Source organism: Spinacia oleracea, chromosome 4 (assembly GCF_020520425.1).
Source record: "Spinacia oleracea cultivar Varoflay chromosome 4, BTI_SOV_V1, whole genome shotgun sequence".
Lineage (NCBI taxonomy): Eukaryota > Viridiplantae > Streptophyta > Magnoliopsida > Caryophyllales > Amaranthaceae > Spinacia > Spinacia oleracea.
The window spans coordinates 12663640-12674266 of record NC_079490.1 but is presented as its reverse complement, the minus strand read 5'-3'; positions in this window follow the sequence as shown (position 1 = coordinate 12674266).

Sequence of the window (10627 nt, the reverse complement as noted above, 5' to 3'; positions counted from 1 at the left end):
AATTCGGATATTAAAAAAGTATTGCAAAATTTATTTATATTTGAATAATTACTGTATTTTTCATAATTAAAATAAAGTAATTAATACAAAAAAATAAAACTTTCATAATTTTTTGTTTAATTAATCATTTTGTTTATAAGCATCTATTTGTTCTTATCTGGATTTATGAACTATGTTGTAATTATATAATTTAGGCAAAATTTCAAAAAAAAATCAAACGATTTTTGAAAAAAAGAACAGAGTGACGCCTAGAGATGGCGCCTCCTGCCTCCTCCGTCGCTGCCGATCTGCAATTCTACCCCACCGTTATGGAAGGTAATCGGTTATACAGGGTAGGGTAGGGGAGGGGAGGGGTGAAGGAAAAACATGGGTGGCCTTTTTTTATGGTGGTAGCAGTTTTGTATGGTGCAGGCAAAAACAGGGAAGGGAGGAGAGGTACAGGGAAGGGGCGGCGGTTCACGGCAGTTCAAGGTGACATATGGTGTGTGCAGTGGTTGTTGACGACAGATGATTGACAGCAAGAGGAGAGGTAAAAGGTGAAAGGTTGAGGTGAGGGGAGAAGGGGAGAGAGGGGGAATTTTTATAAAGGTAGTAATGTCCTTTCACCATTAAAACGAGGGCAATTTTAGCAAAATAGGACGTCGAATAATGATGTACTTGCATAAAAAAATAAAAAAAATAATGATTTATATCAAATCATTTGGTGGCCATGGACTAGGGATGGCAGCGGGTCCAGGACCCTACCCGGACCCTGTCGGACCCTACCCTAAAATTAGGGTATGGGTCTTTATTTTTTAGACCCTATAGGGTAAGGGTAGGGTATGGGCATATGCTGTTTTTTTTAGGGTAGGGTAAGGGTCTTAATTTTTCAGACCCGTACCCTACCCATACCCTACTCGCGGACCCTTAAGACCCATACCCTATATGTAGACCCGCTTAAATTTTGTTATTTTTATGTACTTCACTTTTTTTGTAGGATCTTGATGATGATATGGACGATAACTACTACTAAAGTACTGACTATTTATTAACTTAATGTTGTGTAGTTAAGAATGTGGGATTTTGTAACTTATGAGCTTCGTTTTTTAAAATGTATTGTGTTTAAGGAAAGACAAGGATAATTTTTGAAGACTGGCTATTTATTTGTTTTAAAATGTCTTATTAATCGTTGTTCTTGTATTATTTTTTTACATTACGTATAATTGCATACAAAAAAGGAAATAAAAGTTATAGTTTAACGCGGATCCGCATAAGACCCTAGACCCTACTCATACCCTGTCGGACCCATAGGGTCCGGGTAAGGGTCTTAAAATTTTAGACCCTATAGGGTAAGGGTAGGGTATGGGTATATGTCAAAAAGTTAGGGTCCGGGTCCGGGTATTACTAGACCCTACCCAGACCCTACCCATTGCCATCCCTACCATGGACTCTTAATTTACTATTCACTACAGCCGCGTACGTAGCACTATTTTAGTTCCCCCTCATACAAGAATAGCACTATTGTTTTGTTTTTCTTTTTCTTTTTGTTTTTTTTTTTTTCCTATGAGTTATTAGAGATTTAGGGGAAATATATATTTTTTGTGGTGAATTGTAGGTTTGAGTCGTTTGACTATATTAGAAAGTTAGAGGGAGTGTTTGATTTGGAAAAGAACTAAATTTGAAAATTAAGCATTATAGGTTTGAAGAAGTTGGTGTAAAATGACAACTTTGTCTTAATATTATCTAAAATTATAACTCTTGCCAAATCCCATATGTTATGTCAATGTCATTAATATATACGAGTTGAAATATTTATACATTAAACAACTACGTACTTTATCCGTCTCTATTTGTTCTTTACGTTGTTCATTTTGTGTGTCCCAAAATGTTCTTTATATTTTCTTATATACTACTCCCTCCATTCCTTTTTGTTCTTCCCATTTCCTTTTGTTCTTCCCCTACCGAATCTTTACTATTTTTGGCCATAGTTTTTTTTTTACCAAATTATCCTAAGATTCCCTACTATTTACCAAAAATCCCTAAGATTCTACCCTTTTCCCAACCTAAATTTCACCACTTTCATTATTTTATTCATTCCCTCCTCCCAATTCACCCGTCCCTATCTTCATCTCTCTCTTCTTTTCATTATTTTATTCGGACCTCTCTCCTCCTTCCTCTCTCTGTTTCTCTGAAGAACATCTTCATTTTCCATCTTCCTCCTCTCACTTCTCCCTCTCTCCTCCTTCCTCTCTCACTTTTCTCTCTCTATTTCTCTCAAGAACAGTAAAATGTTCTTCATTTTCCATCTTTCTCTCACATTTCTTTCAAGAACACTGAAATTCTAGATCGCCGCCACCACCACCACACCTCCGCCACCACCCTTGTAGAATACGTATTATGGCTTTAGATGGTGCAATTCGACCATGAAAACTCTAGATCTAGAGTTTTCATGGTCGAATTTGACCTCTAATTCCTCAAAATCGTGACATTGAGATCAATTGGGTATTAATTTATTTTTGTGTTCATGTTTCAAATTTTCAGGGTTGATTTTTGTCGAATTTCTGGGTTGTTTTTTTGTTGATTTTGGTCGAGTTTTTTGGGTTGATTTTTGTCGATTTTTTTGGGTAGATTTTTTTGGTTAATGTTGGTCGAATTTTGGGTAGATTTTGCTCGAATTTCTCGTCGAATGTTTTGGTTGATTTTGGTCGAATTTTTGAGTTGATGTTGTTGAAGTTCTGGGTTGATTTTGGTCGAATTTTTGGGTTGATTGTTGTCGAATTTCTGGGTTGATTTTGGTCGAATTTTTGGGTTGATTGTTGTCGAATTTCTGGGTTGATTTTGGTCGAAGTGCTTGTCGAATTTCTGGGTTGTTTTGGTCGAATTTTTAGGTCGATTTGGTCGAAATCTTGGGTTGATTTTCTCGAATTTCTGGGTTGAAATTTCTCGAATTTCTGGGTTTATTTTAGCGAACATTCTGGGTTTTTTTTGGCCGGATGAATTCTTGAATGTTTGTTGAATATTCTGGTTTGATTTTTCTTCATTTTTTGTTCCAATTTTTGTTGATTTTTTTGGTTTGAATTTAATCTGGTTTTTTTTGTTATTAATAATAAAATATCTTCTATTTATCTTATTTCTTTAATATTTTCTCTCTCCTTCCTTTATTTTAAATATATAATCTCTTACACCTAATCATTATTCTTACACCCAATCATTACTCATATCCCAATACAAACCAAGATTCAGTTTTCTTAAACCACACCCAACATTCTTTAGGGGAAGAACAAAAGGGAATGGAGGGAGTATCACATAAATGTTTTAATATTCTATCAAAATTTGTGTCCAATAATTATTTTAACCAATTAAATTCATTGGGTCATTTAATCTCTCACACTTTTCCATTGGGACATTAAATTTTTTTCATTTTCTCAATATTAGAATTTTGATAAAAGTGAAAACACCCTATAATTAAATAAACATAATTTGCCTTGTTTAAATAAAAAAAATTAGAAGAATCTCAATGCACATTATTTAGTCGTTAAAACGCGTGCAAAATACCAAACATAAAGAACGAAAAGAGACGGAGGGAGTAACAACTAACACTTTACACAAACAACTAATTCAACCAGCTAATCAAACAATCTAATAATTCAAATAGCTAACAACAAAGTGAACACAAAATTAGTGAAACCAACCAACAACTACGGAGTACTACCTCTGTTTCAAATGATCTTTACAGTTTCTATTTGCACAACTATTAAGAAAAAAGAGAAAGAGTGTGTAAAAAGGTGAGTATATATAATAATATATGGGTAAGTAAGAGAAATGTGTAAAAAGATGGGTGAGTGTGAGTAAAAAATGAATAAATTAAGAAAAATTGAGTGGAAATTTATAAATATTGTGGGGATAAGAAGGATAAGAGAGTCAATTTTTATATCTAAAAATAATATAAAACAGCAAAAACACAGTGTAAAAAACATTATAAAACAAATTAAAACAAAAAAATATGTAAAGATCATTTTAAACGGAGATCATCAAACAGGGCATTCTTCTTTTCATTTTCATTATTTTTCTTTTCATTTTAGTTACTTTTCCCCTATTTTGCCTACTAATTCCCCAACAAACAAAAAGAATATGGAACCAAATAATATGGAAACCAGCTCATTTGTCCTTCTCCCACTTAATCACTTTCTTATTTAGTTTTGACTTTGTTTACTTCTCTCCACTCAACTACGGAGTATGACTTAGCAATTGATTTAGCAACACCAATACATTTGACACATTATTATACTATTATTTTAATATAAATTTCTTGAATGCATCCCAAATGTTGCTTTTGATTGGCATTAAACATATACAAAAAGCTTAAACTTGGTCAAATGGTGTGCTAATTAATCAAATTATAATAAGTAATCACGAAAGGAAATTGAAGTAATTAATTAAGATTGTTTTATTCCTATTAGGTGAATATGCTTACTTAGGTTGTCATTCCTTGTTATAACGGATGCAAAGAAAGAATAAAGAACGTAATAAAGAACGCAGAGAATTTAACGTGGTTCACTAACAATGTATTAACTACGTCCACAGGCAGAGGGGAGGAAAATTTTATTGATCTTGATGACAGATTACAGAATGCGACTAGATTATGACCTAAAGAGTTTATATAGTACTCTCTAGACAGATGCGGAAAAACCCAGAAAATAGGCCCAAAACAGATAACCCTAGTCCAGAATAACAGATACCGTAAAGTTCGGGGTGTTGCCCCCGAACCCCCATCGGGGACCACGTTGCGTCCCCGAATCCCTAAATCAAGGGCGTCCCCGTGCTGGGGTGTTGTAGTAAGGGGCTTGAGTGCTTGACCGATTCGAGGCATTATTCTAACATTGCTTTTGCGCGCATCGTGTCATTTTGGATTAGATCATGCAACAAAATATGTTTCTCGATGGTTCTATATTATGGAATAATACCTTGCTTTTGCCACTTCAAGTTGGATTGAGAATCAACTTTAAAAAAAAAAAAGAGAAAAAAAGGCATTTAAGTGGACTTTAGCTTGTGAGAAAGGTTTATTCTCAAGTACGTGTGAACTTGATCTTTGGACGTACGGTAATAAATCATAGACGTAAAAATAAAAATTGAAGTTCTAGAGCGTTAGAATATACCTTAAATCGGTTAAGTATTCCTTGAACGGTTTAACATGGGGTTTTGTTGAGGTTATGGTGTTGGGTTAAAGGTTTTATGTTTTGGTCTTTTTCGCACTTGTTTAGAGAATATTTGTAAACTCTTTCAGCGCGTCTCATGTGAGACCAGTCACACCATCAACTTGATGGTGTGACGAGCGCGAAATCAATATCGTACCTCCCCTAAAACTATAAAAAAAAAGTAACATGTCTAAACTATAGAAGTAATATACCTAAACTAAAAAAGTACCTACTATAAAATTATTAAAAAAAAAAGTAACATGTCTAAACTATAGAAGTAACATACCTAAACTAAAAATGTACCTCCCCTAAAACTATTCCGTATAAAAAAAGTAACAGATCTAAACTATAGAAGTAACATAACTAAACTAAAAAAGTACCTCATCTAAAATTACATTAAAAAAAAAGTAACATGTCTAAACTATAGAAGTAATACATAAACTAAAAAGGTACCTCCCCTAAAACTAATCCGTATAAAAAAGTAACATGTCTAAACTATAGAAGTAACATACCTAAACTAAAAAGATACCTCCCCTAAAACTATTCCGTATAAAAAAAAGTAACATGTCTAAACTATAGAAGTAACATACCTAAACTAAAAAAAATATCTCCTCTAAAATTATTTTAAAAAAAGTAACCTGTCTAAACTATAGAAGTAACATACCTAAACTAAGAAGGTATCTCCCCTAAAACTACTCCGTATAAAAAAAAGTAACACGTATAAACTATAGAAGTAACATACCTAAACTAAAAAAAGTATTTCCTCTAAAATTATAAAAAAAAAAAAGTAATATGTCTAAACTATAGAAGTAACATACCTAAACTAAGAAGGTATCTCCCCTAAAACTAATCCGTATAAAAAAAGTAACATGTATAAACTATAGAAGTAACATACCTAAACTAAAAAAAAATACCTCCTCTAAAATTATATAAAAAAAAGTAACATGTCTAAACTATAGAAGTAACATACCTAAATTCGCAAGTGTGAACTGGTCTCACCATCAGTTGATGGTGAGGACAGTCTCATATAAGAATTTGGGAAACTATTTGAGTCATAACTTAGAAATATTATGTAATATAAGTATGTAATTTATAAAGATAATAAAACTTTCATCTCCTCTATATGCATGTGAGCGTAGGTCACATAGATAACACATTGGTACGTGGTGAACCACGTTAAATATTTTGTATATACGAAAATCCCTATAATCTAAATCTAAATCTATATTATTAATTAGTTTCAAAGTTTGTATCATGTGAAGTACTCTGTATTATTCTTACAAAAATAAATAAAGAATAACATATAATTTTGCACGAATACTGTAAACTTCTCCATTACGGAGTATAAGCTAAGGCTGCGTTCTATTCACCTGATTTCCACTTATTTTTCCTGAATTTATCTTATCTGAACTTAACTTATCTGAACTTATCTGAACTTTATTAGAACTCATCAAAACTTATTTTAGTTGTAATTGTAATTGGTCAATCCTTATCTTTCCTAAACTTATATTATCTAAACTTATCTAAACTTATCTGAACTTATTTTTTCTGAAATAAGTGAAAATAAGGTGAACAGAACATGGCCTAACTCTTAAGTATTTGATGTACCCTTTTAAGATTCTTATTACGGAGTATATTTTACTGACTTGCAGAACTTGTGTAATGCAAAAAAAAAAAAAAAATCATATAATCTTTGGAAAAGGTCGTTTCACATCAAAAGAACAAAATATTTTCAATCATCAACTCGCTATAATTACTTATTTTTTAGTTTTTCATATAAACTAACGACTAGGGATGTTAATGGGCGGGCGGATGCGGATGTAGGTCCCTCCATCCCCATCCCCACCTAAAATTTTCATCCCCATCCCCGCCCCATCACGGCATCACCCATGACGGGTACAAAAGCCATCCTCATCCCCGCCCCAACGGGTATAAACTAAAATCCATCCCCGCCCCACCACCCAATTGGGTATCCATCCCCTTCTTATCCCCGCCCCATACCCGCGCCAATACCCGCCTAATTTTTCTTATTTAGAAAATTGTCATATATACGAAGTAATGAAAGTTAACTTTAGGAAGACAAAAAAAACCTTATGACTAAAGTACCATATATAGTAAAAAAAGAATACCCGTCATAATAAAAATATCCAAACAAAAAACTTAAAAATCTCACCTAAATTCATATTATCTCTTAGACATGAAAATAAATTCACACTTACGCCATCACTCATGGCGGGTATGAAGCGGGGAAAGTGGGGATGGGGCGGAGCGGGCGGGGATGGGGCGGGTTCAAACAAAATCCACACCCGCCCCATCACCCATGGCGGGTACGATTTTTATACCCATCCCCGCCCCATCACCCGCCAAACTTACCTCCATCCCCGCCTACTTGGGGAGGATGCCGGGCGGGTCTCCCACGAAACCCGCCCATTGACATCCCTACTAACGACCACGCACGCAGTGCGCGTATAGTATAAACATATTTACTGATCTATATTAGGAGTCTTGCATAGGAATGCTATGATTAGGAGCGGATCCGGGAATTTATATATGGGGGTCCAAAAAAATTATGACTTTCTTTCCTTGTAGTGGGTTAAAGTTGAAAGATAAATATGCGAAATATTATAGACGCCGTAATAAAATATGTGGAGAATTTAAGAACTTTAATTTTAGGTTTTCATAACAATAAAACTCAATACCTAGTCCAAATTACAACAAAAACTTAGCGCAATTTCAATTTAAAATGAAAATAACGAGTTTTTCATGCTTTGAAGGTGATTTACTTTATTTCAATAATCGCCACTAAACAAATAGCACACAAAGACACTTGTGGGGAATTATAAATCAATATACGAAATAATTAATTAGACCTCTAAAAAGTTTAAAGCGACATGCAACCATAAGTCTATAAAAGTGAAGTATTACTGTTACATACATTATTAGAAGTATATCTTATGGAAATTCCAAAAACTTTTTGAAGAAAAAATAACACTATTATTTATTTTTGTGTTTTTATAAAGCAAAATTATGAATCATTATAGAAACAAAAACAATAAAAATGATGAAGAAAATTATAGTAACCATTAAGCCAAAAGTATTTCATTGACATTATTTTTGGTTAATTATATATATTTTAACTGTTTTAAGTGCAATTAATTATCTCAATATCAGTTTAACAAAAAATCTAATATACATATATAAAGGAGGCATATTTGCTGAAAGATTAGAGCGCCACCTAGGATTACTAATGGTTTCGGCCAATGAAAAATAAGATTTCTAATTTCTTTTTGAATTAAAAAATCAATTGTCACGTAGATAATTAATTAGGTATTTAGGTGCCACGTAGATATTTTAATTAATTAATTACTAATCATACAACTCCATCGAAAATCAAACACTCTAATAATTAAAAAATAAATCTAAAATAAAATTCATCCAAAATCAAACAATAATCTAAAATAAAATAAATAAAATTCAAATTAAAATCAAACATTAATCCAATATTAGACCGCCACGTAGAAAAATCTAATGGTTTCGGCCAGTAAAAAATAAGATATCAAAATTAATTTTGAATTAAAAAGGTTGAGTAGCACGTAAATAAATGATTAAGTGTCACGTAGATTTTTTTATTAATTAATTATTAATATTACGCATATACAATTTCATCAAAAAACAAACACTCTCATAATAATAATAAAAAAAATCTAAAATGAAATTCAATGCAAAATCAAAAACTAATCTAATAATCTAATATATAAAAGTGGTATATACATTTAAACATGACAATTTAATAGAATCCGTGCATCGCACGGGCTAAAATCTAGTTTGATAAATAATGAGGTCCCTTTCCCTTCCGAGGTCAATTAGGTCCGCCCCTACTATGACTTGGTGGCATATTTGGGTTGCTATGAATGTTTTAGTTTTCCATAATGAGAGTGTTTATTAATGAATTACAATAGTATTTGTAATCATATCAGAATTCTCTCTAGCGTGGAAGACCAAGATTGTTCTATAGTGCACAAGGTAAGAAAAGACGCAATATAATCTGTAGTTATTAGCAGAAATAGTATTTTATTTTCACTATGTAAGAACAATCTGGTTTTATAAGTTAATATAATCTCCGTAATTTGCTTTAGAAAAAAGAAAAGACGCAATATAATCCAAGAAGTGGCTTGGTCCTCTCCACCTTCGAGTTTCTTGAAACTGAACTTCCACGGTGCTAAAAGAGGCTCTACTTCCACAAGTTTGAGTTATGTGATTTGAGATGATCTCATCTTTAATTTGTGGGAGCTAAGGAGTTGTATCCAGAGGGCTCTACCCTTTTTGTAGAAGCGTGTGCACTCAGATGAGGCATCAAGAGTAAAGATGGTTGTGGGCCGGCCCGAAGCCCGACCCGACCCGACACGAAAAAAGCACGGCACGACACGAGCACGCAAAAAGCACGGCTCGTCACGAGCACGAAGTCGTGGCCCGTGGGCCGGGCCTAGGCCTTACTTTTTTGGAAAAAGTATGACAAGGCACGGCACGATTCGACCCGGCACGACAAAGCACGTTAAATTTAGTCAAATTAGCCTTAGGCACGACGGGACGGCCAGACACGACACGAAAGCACGTGAGCTTGGGCCGGGCCTGGGCCTTATTTTTAACTTTTCGGCCCGACACGAAACAACGTGGGCCTGACGTGGGCCCGACACGGTTAGGCCCACGACCCGTGGGCTCGGCACAAAGCACGGCCTGGCCCCGGCCCACAGCCATCTTTAATCCAAGAGTAGGGGTGTGAAAAAATATCTGATCCGTTTAGTCCGATCCGAAATTTTGGATACCCAATCCGATTTATGGTTTCGGATATTTAGGATCGATTATCCGGGAAAAAAATATTGGATTCCCAGATAGGATTCACATCATTTTTTCTTTCACTTAGGATATTCCGAAACATCCAAAATATTTTATTTTTTTTAAAAACCAATAGAAAATCTAATAATTCAATTCAAAATTTCTGATATCTGACCGATTTCAAGATTTCGGATCGGATCCGTAAAAATTAATGTAAATTATGAATATATTTTTTAATTTTTTTGGATCCATTTCGGATTTTCGGACGGATCAAATTTTCCCTATTAGAAAGTTTCAGATATCCAAAAATTTGGATCGGATCGGATACGATATCCAAAATTGAACACCCCTAATCAAGAGTGCAATGGCGTTGGGCTGCAAAAATTTAGTAATCGAGGGAGAATTTGGTGGTGATCGATTCCACAAATCGTGTGTGGCAGGTCCCGCGGAAAATTAAATGTCTCATTGAAAACTCTTTGGCGGACTTATCAGGCCAGCACCGATAAATTTGTGATTAACCACTGTTATCGGGAGGCCAATCAAGTGACTGATTTTATGACGGCAAAAGGAAACACGCTCTTATATTTCTATTTCGCTATTGATTTTTGATCTTCCTCTCT